The sequence below is a fragment of the Tachyglossus aculeatus genome, chromosome X4, assembly GCF_015852505.1.
Source record: "Tachyglossus aculeatus isolate mTacAcu1 chromosome X4, mTacAcu1.pri, whole genome shotgun sequence".
Taxonomy (NCBI): domain Eukaryota; kingdom Metazoa; phylum Chordata; class Mammalia; order Monotremata; family Tachyglossidae; genus Tachyglossus; species Tachyglossus aculeatus.
Genome location: NC_052098.1, coordinates 21,433,694 through 21,446,381, shown reverse-complemented (window position 1 = coordinate 21,446,381; position 12,688 = coordinate 21,433,694). Strand labels below are relative to the sequence as shown.

The 12,688-nt window shown below is 41.0% G+C and overlaps 1 protein-coding gene across 40 annotated transcripts in view; it reads left to right on the top strand.

The window, feature by feature from the left end:
- PTPRD (protein tyrosine phosphatase receptor type D) overlaps positions 1–12,688 on the top strand; it is a 1,852,740-nt gene that overhangs the window by 1,112,193 nt on the left and 727,859 nt on the right. The window lies entirely within an intron of this gene.

The window sequence follows — 12,688 nt, the reverse complement described above, 5'->3', positions numbered from 1 at the left end:
CAGAATGCTTAAAGTGAAATGAGGAGCTTAGAATCAATCAACAATCACTGGTGTTTGAGTGTTTTGTTTTTGATTGTATTTAAGTGCTTACTATGTACCAGGCACTGTATTAAGCACTGGGGTAGATATGGGATAATCAAATTGGAAACAGTCCATTTAGCATACTGGGCTCACAGTCTTTATCGCCAGATGAGGTAATTGAGGAACAGAGAAGTCAAGTGAATTGCCTAAGGTCACACAGCAGACAAGTGGTGGAAATGGGCTTAGAACCCAGGTCCTTCTGACTCCCAGGGCTGTTCTCTATTTTCTAGACCACAACTGCTTTTTAAGAGTGATTACCATGTGCAGAGGACTGGTCTAAGCTCTCAGGGGAAAGTACAACACTACTGAGTTGGCAGTCATGATCTTTGCCCTCTAATGTTTACAATCTAGTAGCAGAGGCAGATTTAAAATATATTACAGATAGGGAAATCATTAAGGTATAAGGTTATGTACCAAAGCTCTGGTGCTGCATATGTGATGTGAAAGTGCTTAAGTGTTAGAATTATATCTAGGTATGTATAAAAAATATTCCTACCTCTGACTGTAAACTCAATGTGCAGCAGGTACTATTTCCAACCCAATTATCTTACACCCCAGTGCTTAGTAGTAATAATAATAATAATAATAGTGATGGCATTTAAGTGCTTACTGTTTGGAAAGCACTGTTCTAAGCACTGGGGAGGATACAAGGTGATCAGGTTGTCCCACGAGGGGCTCAGTCTTAATCCCCATTTTACAGATGAGGGAACTGAGGCACAGAGAAGTTCTGACTTGCCCAAAGTCACACAGCTAAATGGCAGAGCTGTGAGTTGAACCCATGACCTCTGACTCCCAAGCCCGTGGTCTTTCCACTGAGCCACGCTGCGTCTCTAACCTGTCTGTGGTTGGGGGATGAGGAGTAGTTGTGCCTGAATCATCCTATGGCTATAGTATTTATTGGTACTGGTATTCGAGCACCCAGTGGGAACAGTGCAATGCAGTAAGTACTTGAAAAAATACAGTAACATCACGAGCCATATTCCCTGCCTACAGTGGATTCACATTCTAATAGAGGAGCTTATCTACCAACCTCAGAGACAGGGTAAATATAAGTCAGTGAGTAAATAACTGGCAGAATGTATCTCCCATAGCCAATCTGAATCTAAGATCTGGAAGCTGAGGTGATAGGTTCACTCTGTGAATACAGATGGGACATTATTTCACATATTTAAATATATTTACCCTATAAGATAAATGAAGAGCACTGATGTTCCATATGCAGTACACCCCACTGAATATAACATTGTTTCACATTAATATATGGTACAATAAGAGCTAGAAAATCAGGAATTAAAAATGGAACTAGCAAGTAGTGCCAGCATTTAGGCACTGCAACATCAATTTCACTTTAGCTGAGTGGATTTGAAAAGGTAAACACGTAATCCTCTGAATATTTTCAATATGTATCTACTGCATCCTATATATATATTTAATCCACTCTCTCAGATCATTATACTTCCCATTATACTTGCAGTTGCCAAGCACTTAGTACAGTGCCCTGCACGCAGTAAGCACTCAAATACGATTGAATGAATGAATTATAGAGTGTTTTTGCTTTGTGCCATGGGAAATTCTGATTTGAGTTGATGGACTCTGTCACCTATAATCTTGTGAGAGCCTCAAGTGACTGTAACAGGAATTTTATGGAGTAATCTGGAAAAGCAATCCTAAATATGCAAAGAATGAGGCCCAAAGAATTTTTACTTCAGCAGGAATTTTAGCAAAACATTGCTGGCATGTAAGATCAAAGAAATTGCACGTAATTGTCGCATTCAGTTATGTCTCCTTCAGTATTGGAACATAAACTGATCTCTTCCAATCAGATGGCAATTGAGTGGTTAGTCATACTTGTTGACATAATGCTGATATTACCCTACTAGCAGAAAGTGAAGAAGATTTGAAGGGCTTATTAAAAGTTAAGGAGCAAAGTGAAAAGATGGGCCTACTACATTTGAATGTCAATAAAACAAAGGTGATGACAACTGGAAGTTTTAACACATTTATAGTGGATGAAGAGAAGATTGAAATAGTTGACAATTTTTCTCTCCTGGAATTGATAAATCAATAACAAAGGAACTAGTAGTCGAGAAATACACCGAAGATTAATGTTAGGAAGATTTGCTATGAAGAGCCTTGAAAGTCATGATATGTGCTGATGTCACAATTGCCACAAAGATACAAATTGTCAATTCTGTGGTGTTTCCAGTGACAATGTATGGATCTGATAGCTGGACAGTGAAAAACCAGTTTGGAAAGAGCATCGGTTGTTTTGAAATGTGGTACTGGAGACAGCTTTTGCGAATACCATGGACTAACTGAAAAACAAATAAATAGGTTTTGGAGCAAATTAAGCCAAAGTGGTCTTTGGAAGACCAAATGACTCAGCTTAGCATATTTTGGACACATCATCAGGAGGGCTAATTCTCTGGAGAAGACACTAATGCTAAGAAAAGTCCAAGGAAAACGTGGAAGAGGCAGACCAGCAGCTAGATGGATAGAAATCATAACAAGGATAACGGAAGAACCGTTAGGAAGATTACAGATCGTGTCAGGAGACAGGACATTCTGGAGAAAGTATATCCATAGAGTTGCTATGAATCAAAGAGCTCGACAGCACTTGATGATGATAATCAGCAGGAATTGCAAAGAAGGATACTCATTTCAGCCTGTCTTCCATTTTAAGTCATTAAAGAAAAGACAAGATTCTGTAGTTAATCACTGAATCAGTATAGTGAAGAACAGATAATTAGTGTTTAACCAGTGGTATTTGAGTGCTTACTGTGTACAGAGTACTGTATTAAGCCATTAGCATAGTACAAAAAAGTTAACAAGATCCCTGCCCACATGGAACATACAATCAAAACCTGTAGTCCATCTTCTGATTCATAAAGTTCCCTGACATTACCTTGTGTTCAGTAGTGATTTTGGAAAATTAGTTGTCTGCCTTCAGCTTCTCTGCCTGTTTTTACCTAACAGGGAACATACCTAGTGCCTCAAGTGTTCCCCTAGATGCTGGTGTGGCCATTCCGGCTCTGAATGGGGGGAAAAAAAAGTGGGATTGCACTTGTGTTGCTAAATAATAGCAGGCACATGAGAGATAGTTTTATTTTGATTCTTAGGTAGGTCAAAGCTTTAGTTACACTGAAGTGATTCTGGGGTTGGCTTAGGGAATCCTGAAGGCTGTTGCCTTCTCCATCCTCTTAGATGTCTCCACTGCCAGCAGATATTTCTCATTTGCCCAGGAGCCAGAGTGCCGGTTACTTGGTGTGGGCATATTGTGGTGTTCACCTGCCATTTCCAGAGAGCTTCATATCATTTCTCCTGCCCTGATGCCTGTTGCGGAACCTCAAGGATGCAAATGAAAAGACGACAGATGGACACATCATTTTGTTTCTAAATTACTCTCATACATGCAGAAGACAGAGTAATACTCTACATTCCTGCCAAAAGAAAATGTCAGATAGTGTGGCTTTGAGGTTTAATGGAATATGTGTCATGTCAGAGAGCTCTGGATCACCTCAGCAGCTCCATGTCCTGCTAATATAAAGAGTCTTCGAAAAGACGGGGAGTTAAACTAAGTCCAGAAAAAAATTTCTTCCACAGAACATGTTAACAGTTTTCCCCAGTGCAAATATTTTTAAAAGTGAGTAAGAGAAGAAAACTTTGTTTTTACTCAGAATATGCAGAGGGAAGGCTTGTCATACTAGGTGTGCCAGTCTAATTTCAATAAGGATTATTTGATGTGAACAGAGGTGATGATAGGGGAGGTCTGCTAGTCCTTCCACAAAGCTTGCCCAGGGAAGTTTGATTGACAAATAGTATTTCAGGCTTTCCGATTTGTACTTCCCAAGCGCTTAGTACAGTGCTCTGCACACAGTAAGCGCTCAATAAATACGATTGATTGATTTCCAAACACCTACCTCTGCCCTGCCCTCTCCAAGAGTTGCTTCAGGGAAGGCTTTGAAGTCCCTAGAGCCTGGTAATGGACTTTAAGGGGTAACTTCGCCCTTGAACAGAACACCCAGATCAGGAGAGTTCAGGCATGGTAGGAGACTGGGAAAGATTGCTGCATCTATTCTGATTTTTCTGCCAGGCCAAGGGACAGATCCCGACACTAGAACTGCTGCACGACTAAAGGTGGAGAGGGATGTTGCATCTACGTATGACATTTCCTTAACCGTATTTGGATCTCATGCTGTGTCCAGCCTTGAAACGGTTGGTTTGAAAGGGCTTTTTCCTAAGATGTGTTCTTGCTTTTGTTCTATCAGTATTTTCCCCACTCCTCAACCACCTCCTCAGTGGTTGTCTATCCACGTTTGTGGCAGGCGGAAATTCCTTGTCATTGGCTTTAAAGTAGTAATAATAATAATAATCATTATTGCAATGGCTTTTATTAAGCGCTTGCTATGTGCAAGGCACTGTTCTAAGTGCTGGGGTGATCAGGTTGTCCCACATGGGTCTCACAGTCTTCATCCCCATTTTACAGATGAGGGAACTGAGGCACAGAGAAGTGAAATGACACACAGCCAATTAGTGGCAGCGCTGGGATTTGAACACATGACCTCTGGCCCGGGCTCTTTCCACTGAGCAACGCTGCTTCTCCGAAGTACTCAATCACCTTGCCCACTCCTATCTTACCTCGCTGCTCTTTCACTACAACCCAGCCTGCACACTTTGCTCCTCTAATGCAACCCTACTCACTGTACCTCAATCTCAACTATCTCACTGCCGATCTCTGTCACATCCTGCTGCTGGCCTGGACTGCTCTCCCTGTTTATATCCAACTGACAATTACTCTCCCCACCTTCAATGTCTTACTGAAGGCTCATCAGCTGCAAGAGGTCTTCCCTGACTAAGCTCTCCCTTCTGCTTTTCACCCTTCCCTCAGCCTCCCAACACTTCCATACATATCAATAATCTATTTATGTTAATGTCTGTCTCCCCCCCCCACCCCAACTATAAGCTCATTACAGGCAGGGGCCATGTCTACGAACTCTATCTCATTATAATCTCCCAAACACTTAGACCCGTGGTCTGCACACCATAAGCGCTCCATAAATAGGATTGAATTTTGCTTGCTCCTTTTCTTTCTCAGCTCTGTAACCTCAGTCTCTTAAATAGACCCAGAGCCTTCCCACAAGCTTGGCAGCTGTAGCCAACTATGGACTAGGAGGTAGCCTCTTATGATGGTATTTGTTAAGCGCTTACTATGTGCAAAGCACTGTTCTCTTCTCCATCCCTTCCTGTGACAGAATTAATATCTGGCAGCAAAAGGAGCCATGCTTCTGATTCAAGCATGAGCCAAAAATCTTAATTAACTCAAGTTCCCTGTAGACCCAGCACTGGTTGTCCGGCAAGTTGCCCGTGACTCAAGCAAGCTGTCAAACCGATTCCATCTGCAGCCCCCCGTCCCATAGCCACACACATCTTTATATCTGTGGGTTACATGATGGGCTGTGAGATGTTGGTCACTTCTTATCCCAGTTATTTCTTCTGCAGCCTGTGTACAATATGTTTTGTCCGTTGCATGTAGTTAACATAGCCATGCCATTGAGTCTTTTGTGACATGAGAAGCAGCGTGGCTCAGTGGAAAGAGCACAGGCTTGGGAGTCAGAGGCCATGGGTTCTAATCCTGGCTCTGCCAGTTGTCAGCTGTGTGACTTGGGGCAAGTCACTTAACTTCTCTGTGCCTCAGTTGCCTCATCTGTAAAATGGACTGTGAGCCCCACGTGGGACAACCTAATGACCTTGTATCCACCCCAGGGCTTAGAACAGTGCTTTGCACATAGCAAGTGCTTAACAAATGCTATTATTATCATTATTATTATAAACATTATCATCCTAGCATCTGCAAAGATTTGATCTATAGGGTGAGCCAACAGGTCAATTTCAGCTGGTTTTCTAGAGGGTTTCCTGCGTGTGTCTTGGAAGTGATAAGCAGTGGTTATTAATGCCTTTTGGTTGAGCTTGCTGCAATATAACCACCACCCCAACTTGCTTGCAACTTGGGGCAGAGGTTAGGCTGGGCTGGATAGAGCATGAGAGGCATACACTTGGATGAGATGCATGAAGAATGTAGGAAGAGAGCATTTGTTCAGGAAAAGGAGGCAAAACTAGTTCCCTTGTCTGACCGTGACATCAGGGTGTGCTACGTCTGGCTTTAGCACACACAAAAAATGGCATTCTAGAGTAGGAAGAGCAGGTAAACATTTCAAATTCTGAATCATTTCTTTTTCTAAAGAGGGAGGGAGAACTGATAAGCATATAATGCTCCAGCAAGCCCCTGTGGACTGCTGTGGTCACTGGAGTCATGCTGGAGGACTGAGCCCCGAGGAAAAGTATCCGCTCTCTCTAACCTGGATAACCTAATGTGTTTAGCCCTATAATGCTGATTTTGTGACATTCAAAGTATTAAATTACCTGATGTTATCTAACATGGCAGATGTAATTCTACTTTCTGCTCCATCCTAAATATCTCCCACCTTCATTTCCTCTTCTCTAACTCTCGTCTTAATCCTCTGTAATCTGGTTGTCACCCCTTTCATTCTGCTGAGGATATGCTCCAGTGACTTCCTTTCGGACAAGTTAAATGAGTTATACACTATCCTTGTCCTTCACATCTCAGCATTCTGGGACTATATTGACCTTTCTCCTAGACACTCTCTGACCTTGGCTTAATGATGATGGTGGTGTTTGTTAAGCACTTATGTGCCAAGCACTGTTCTAAGCACTGGGGAAGATACAAGGTGATCAGGTTGTCCCAGGTGGGGCTCACAGTCTTAGTCCCAATTTTACAGATGAGGTAACTGAGGCACAAAGAAGTTGTTACTTGCCAAAAGTCACATAGCTGACAAGTGGCAGAGCCAGAATTAGCACTTAGAAAAGTGCTTTTCACGTTGTAAGCGCTTAGTAAATGCCATTATAAAAAAAAAACAACCCACGACCTCTGACTCCCAAGCCAGTGCTCTTTCGACTAAGCCATGCTGGCTTACCCAACACAATAGCCTCCTGGTTCTTGCATTAAGTTTCTGACTGCCCCTTCTCTGTCTTATTTGTTGGCTCTTCTGCCTCCAACTCCCTCTCCCTATCTATGGGTGTCCCACAAAGTTCTGTTCTGATCCCTATTTTGCTCACTTTATGCTCATTCTCTCAGGGAGATCAGCCATTACATGGCTTCAACTCTCACCTCTTATGTGGGTGATGTTCATATCTGCCTTACCAGCCCGGCCTCTCTTCACCTCCCCTAAAAATCTTTAATTTCCTTCTCTCTCCAGGACTTTCGCAAATGGGCATCCTGCCAGCACCTTGTACTCAACATGGATCTCCTAATCTTACCTCTCAAAGCCATTACTACTTTTGACTTTCACTTTATGGTTGACGACTTCATTACCCTCCCTGTCCCAGAAGTTCATAACTCTGGTGTAATCTTTGATTCTTCTGTGTCTTTCACCTATCTGTTCTCATTGCCTCCATCTAAATCATACTGTTTGGGTTTTGTTTTTTCTTCAAAGTACTTCCCAGATCAGCCCTTCCACTCTTATGGCCATCATACTGAGCCCAGCCCTTGACACCTCCCAGCTGGAAACTCTACAGCCTGACCCCACCTTCTGACACCCAGCTTCTCCCTCCCTCAGACTATCCTAAAATTTGCTGCCCAGATTACCTTCTAAAATACCATTGAGGAAGCATCATTGCCATCCTCAAAACCTCATATTCTTACTATCTATCTCCACATAGAAACTTCTGATCATTTCAGGGATCTATACCAACTGGCTCCACTGTAACTGTGTCATGTTCCTTTCTGACCTCCCAACCTCCTGTCTCTCCCCAATTCAGTCCGTAGTTCATTCTGCTGCCTGGATTATCATTCTACAGAAACGTTCCAGACATATCACCCTCCTCTTCAAAAATCTCCAGTGGTTTCCTATCAACCTCAGTATCAAACAAAAACTCCTCGCTATTGGCTTCAGAGCTCTCCATCACCTTGCCCCTTCTTACCTCACCTCCCTTCTCTCCTTGTACATCCCAGGCCATACACTTTGCTCCTCTGGTGCTACCCTTCTCACTGTGCCTAGTTCTCACCTGTCCCGCCGTCGACCCCCGGCCCACTTCCTACCTCTAGCCTGGAACACCCTCGCTCCTCAAATCTACCTAACAATCACATTTCCCCCCTTCAAAGCCCCACTGAAGGCTCACCTCCTCCAAGAGGCCTTCCCAAACTAAGCCCCCCTTTTCCTCAGCTCCCCCACCCCTCTGCATCTCCCTAATTCGCTCTTTTGCTCTACCCCCTTCCTGCCCCACAACACTTGTGTATATATGAACATATCTATAATTCTATTTATGTATATTGATGCCTGTTTACTTTGCTGTCTGTCTCCCCCATTCTAGACTGTAAGCCTGGTGTGGGCAGGGATTGTCTCTCTCTTGCTGAATTGTACTTTCCGAGAACTTAGTAGTGCTCTGCACACAGGAAGCGCTCAATAAATATGATTGAATGAATTTCTGTTCACTTTTCCCAATTGTATTCTCACTACTGACTCTCTTGTCACTAATAATTGTGGTCTTTAAGTGCTTACTATGTGCCAAGCGTTGTACTAAGGATTGGAGTAGGTTCAAGATAATTAGGTCAGGCACAGTTCCTGTCCCACAGATAGCTCCAAGTATAAACAGAAGGGAGAATTGGTATTAAATTTCATTTTGTAAAGGTAAGGAAACTGAGGCACAGAGAAGTTATGTGACTAGATCAAGGTCACACCACAAGTACATGGCAGCACTCTGATTAGAACCCAGGTCTTCAGACTCTCCGAACCATTTGCTGCTTATGAGCCGTATCCATGCCCTTCATCCTGCATGGAATTCCCACCCCATCTGAAATCTGCCAAACCACATGCTGTATACCATTAAAGCCCTCCCACGGAGCAACCTCCTGATTATTTCTGCCCCTCCCTTCATCATGTCATCCTATTAGCCATCCTCAGCACATAGCAGTCATTAAAAAGTATTCCTTGAGTACTCGCTGCATGGAGAATACTATTTTAAAAGCTTAGGAGAGCCCAATCTGTTCTCAGAGACTTTACAATCTAGCAGATTCATGTGGCTATACGTGTTCAGTACACTTATTTTTATATTCACTCTTTTTGGTGCCTACTTTTTAAAACATTTTTTTACTGCATTTAAAAAGTGTTTGCCTGTCTCCAATCACCGGATTTTTCAGTTTCTCAAAGGCAGAAACTTTAAAAGAGTAGGGAATGTGTCTACTTTATTGGACAATTCCAAATGCCAGTGCTTTAGAACTGTGCTAATTGCTTAGAATAGTGCTTGGCACATAGTGTTTAACAAATACCATTATTATTATTATTATTATTATTATTAGAATATGTGTTCAATAAATACTATTGATTAAGGAATTGTGACTTTTGCCTCTATTATATACTTCTCAGGACATAGTCATCCTCCTGTACACAATAGGGGCTTGTTACCTACTGACAATAGGTGATAAGAGACCCTACTTACCACTTATCACAATAGGTGATAATAGACCCTACTTACCACTCAAGTACCCTCCTAGGAATAATTTCCTGTGAAGTTATTTAATAAGTAGTTACTTTGAAATTGTAATATTACCCTAGTTCACCAGGCATTCTTTCCAACACACAGTTCCTACCTCATGGATCAATCAATGGTATTTATTGAATGCTTACTGTGTACAGAGCACTGAACTGTGAATTTTGTACATCTGTGCAATATTTAAAGCAAGTAGAGAGCAAATACTAATTGCCCTTTCTAGGTCAGCAAAAATCTATAGCTGTAATTGCTCACTTGTTAGCTGCTGGGAAGAAAAGCTGCTGTCGTGTCAAATAGGTGACAATTCTTTAGTTCCTCCAGTGAGTTGTAGATAATCACAAGATTTAAATGTTTCAGAATACTGTCATCAAATTCTATATAGAATTATATCTCTCCCAGTAAATTCCCTACTTCTTGGATCTGCCAATCATGACATCAAGTCTATCTGAACCAACTCCCCCCTCCCCCCTTTCAGTTCTCATTCTTGATTTCATGGAAGGTGATGCTGCTAATCATATCTGTGCAGGTGTATTCTTGCAGGTGCTGCCAGAAAAATCCTTTTCTTTTTCAAGAACATCAAGGGCCTGTAATTATTATTCTTTCAATGTCCTTGAAGAAGAAAACTTGCTATCTCCCTAATACCCTAAATCTTATCCAACTATTTAATTTCCGAAAAAGCTTCCCATTTAAACACAAATCTTTCAGAAGAATAATTTCTCTCTCCCCCACTGTTTTGCTTGTAGGCTCTTTTCCTTATCAGTTTTCCTTTCCCTCTCTTTTCATTGGTCATTTTATTCAGTTCCTGAAGTTTAACTTCTTGCTTACTCTATTTCCTTGGACTTTCTTCACTGTTAGTTTTCTCCCTTAGGTAGTCTATTCATGTTGTCTTGGACCCCAAATTGAATCACCCAAACTGAATAGTATGGTATTTTCAGAAAAGGTGTGGTTTCTGGAAACTAAATGAATCTATTTACCAAACCCTTTAATATGTTCTTGAACAACTGAGTTGGAGTCAAGTGTGTGCAAGCATTACAAGGTAGTCAAAACTGCATAAAATTTAAACTTTACAAATGCGATTAAAAAAATGTGTATTGTTACCCAATTGTGAGCTATTCTGCAACTTCCCCTGAGAGATGTAGTGATAAACCGGTTTTGCCAGTAGCTTTTACCTTACTGGTCAAGTCATCAAAAACATCTGGCCTCTGCTATATCTTTTCCTAGATATTTTGGTCTACTCCTCATGCAGTCCAAATGGCTGCCTGGCCCATCAACCCATCAGTCATTTGTTGAATGCTTATTATGTGCAGGGCACTGTACTAAGTGCTTGAAACAGTACAACATAACATTACATGCATTCCCTGCCCACAGTGAGCCCAGAGTCTAGAGGGAAACATGGCGCAAGATGTTAGGTGAAAATCCGAGGATTCCTTCAATCACATTTATTGCGCTCTGACTGTGTGCAGAGCACTGTACTAAGCGCTTGGGAGAGGACAATATAGCAGTAAACACACATTCCCTGCCCACACCACTCACAGTCTAAAGGGATATTCCCTTCTCCTATCCCAAGAAAGTATTGGTAGCCATAGGAGTTATTGCACAGTTTTGTGGTACTAGGTGTAAATTTCCAAGACACCTGTCGGAAATAAGAATTTCTTAGGACCTCATTCTCCTCTTCATGTGGTCTGGTGCCAAAATGCAAAAGCTGCAGGGTTGTAGTCGTATTTAGGAGCAGATGGTATCAACCCACTGCTGTATCTAAGTAGGCTGGTGGGCATATTTATCAGATACTTTTGGAAGTGCAGTAGCAAACCAGCCATATCCCTTTATTCACCACCCAGAGACACATATATTCAAGTAAAAACATTACTTCCTGGATAGACTCCTTGCCAGTTGGAAAAAAAAGAATATCATAGTGCTGGCAATTTATATTTATGGCCTGAATTTGATTATGAATACATTAGCTGAATATATATATATATATATATATATATATATATATATATATATATATATATATATACATTCTACTTATATATTCTACTTAGTAATGGGGGCACACAATTTGAGTTGCTTAAAAAAAAAAAAGTAGTGCTTTCTTTTCCCTCAAGGTTGCTCTCTCTATTCCAAATTAATTCAGATTGCCAAAGCAAGGAATTTTGATCTCAGTTGTAGATGTCACAGTGACTTACCTTTTCAATGAGGTGATAATTGGTGTCTGGTTAATTCTATTCATAGAAACCATGGGCCATAAAAAAGTAATCCTCACTTCTATTACACAGCATGCAGTAACACCTATTCTGCCATCTGGGATTGAGCGCAGTTTTATCCTTAAAAATATAATTCTCAATGGTAGAAGTAAACCCCATAAATAAATATCCACTACCTGAAAGTGTTAAACTGGGGCAGATATCGGCTTAGGAATTTTTTGATTAAATGAATAATCAGGATAGGGTATTGCAAATTTCCAATAACTCCCTCTCCTCAAATTTATTCCAGGAATATCAGCCATCAATAATTAATTAGGTAAAATTTAAATGAATCCTTAATATTGAAACTAAGAAGATTGCTTCCTGAGGGATAAGATCAAGTCCATTTAAAGTTTTGTTGTTCCTACAATTTTATCACTTTCTGCATAGAGCAGGGACAGGTAATTGATAATATTCAAGTTACACTGCAGAATTATATTAGTTGAATATGTTAGTTAATTAGCACTATTTCATTGCCAAATTTCTTTAGACTCAGATACTTTTCCCATTAAACAAAGTCTCTACAATCTCTATGGATTAGCTGCATACCTGACGTAGGCGATACAGTATTTTTTAAAGGAAGATGGAAAAAAAGATGGAAAGAGCGTGATAATCTTGTCTAAATTTTAGGCTGATCATTGGTATCTACATAGAAGGTGCTTCCTTCAAATAATCATTTGAATATGAATAAAATATAACATTGGGTAAACTGTTTGTGTATAACCCCATGTCATTTGAGCGAAGGTCATTTTTTTAGATGGTATAAATTCAAAGTGCCAGGGTGGATACAAGATAAG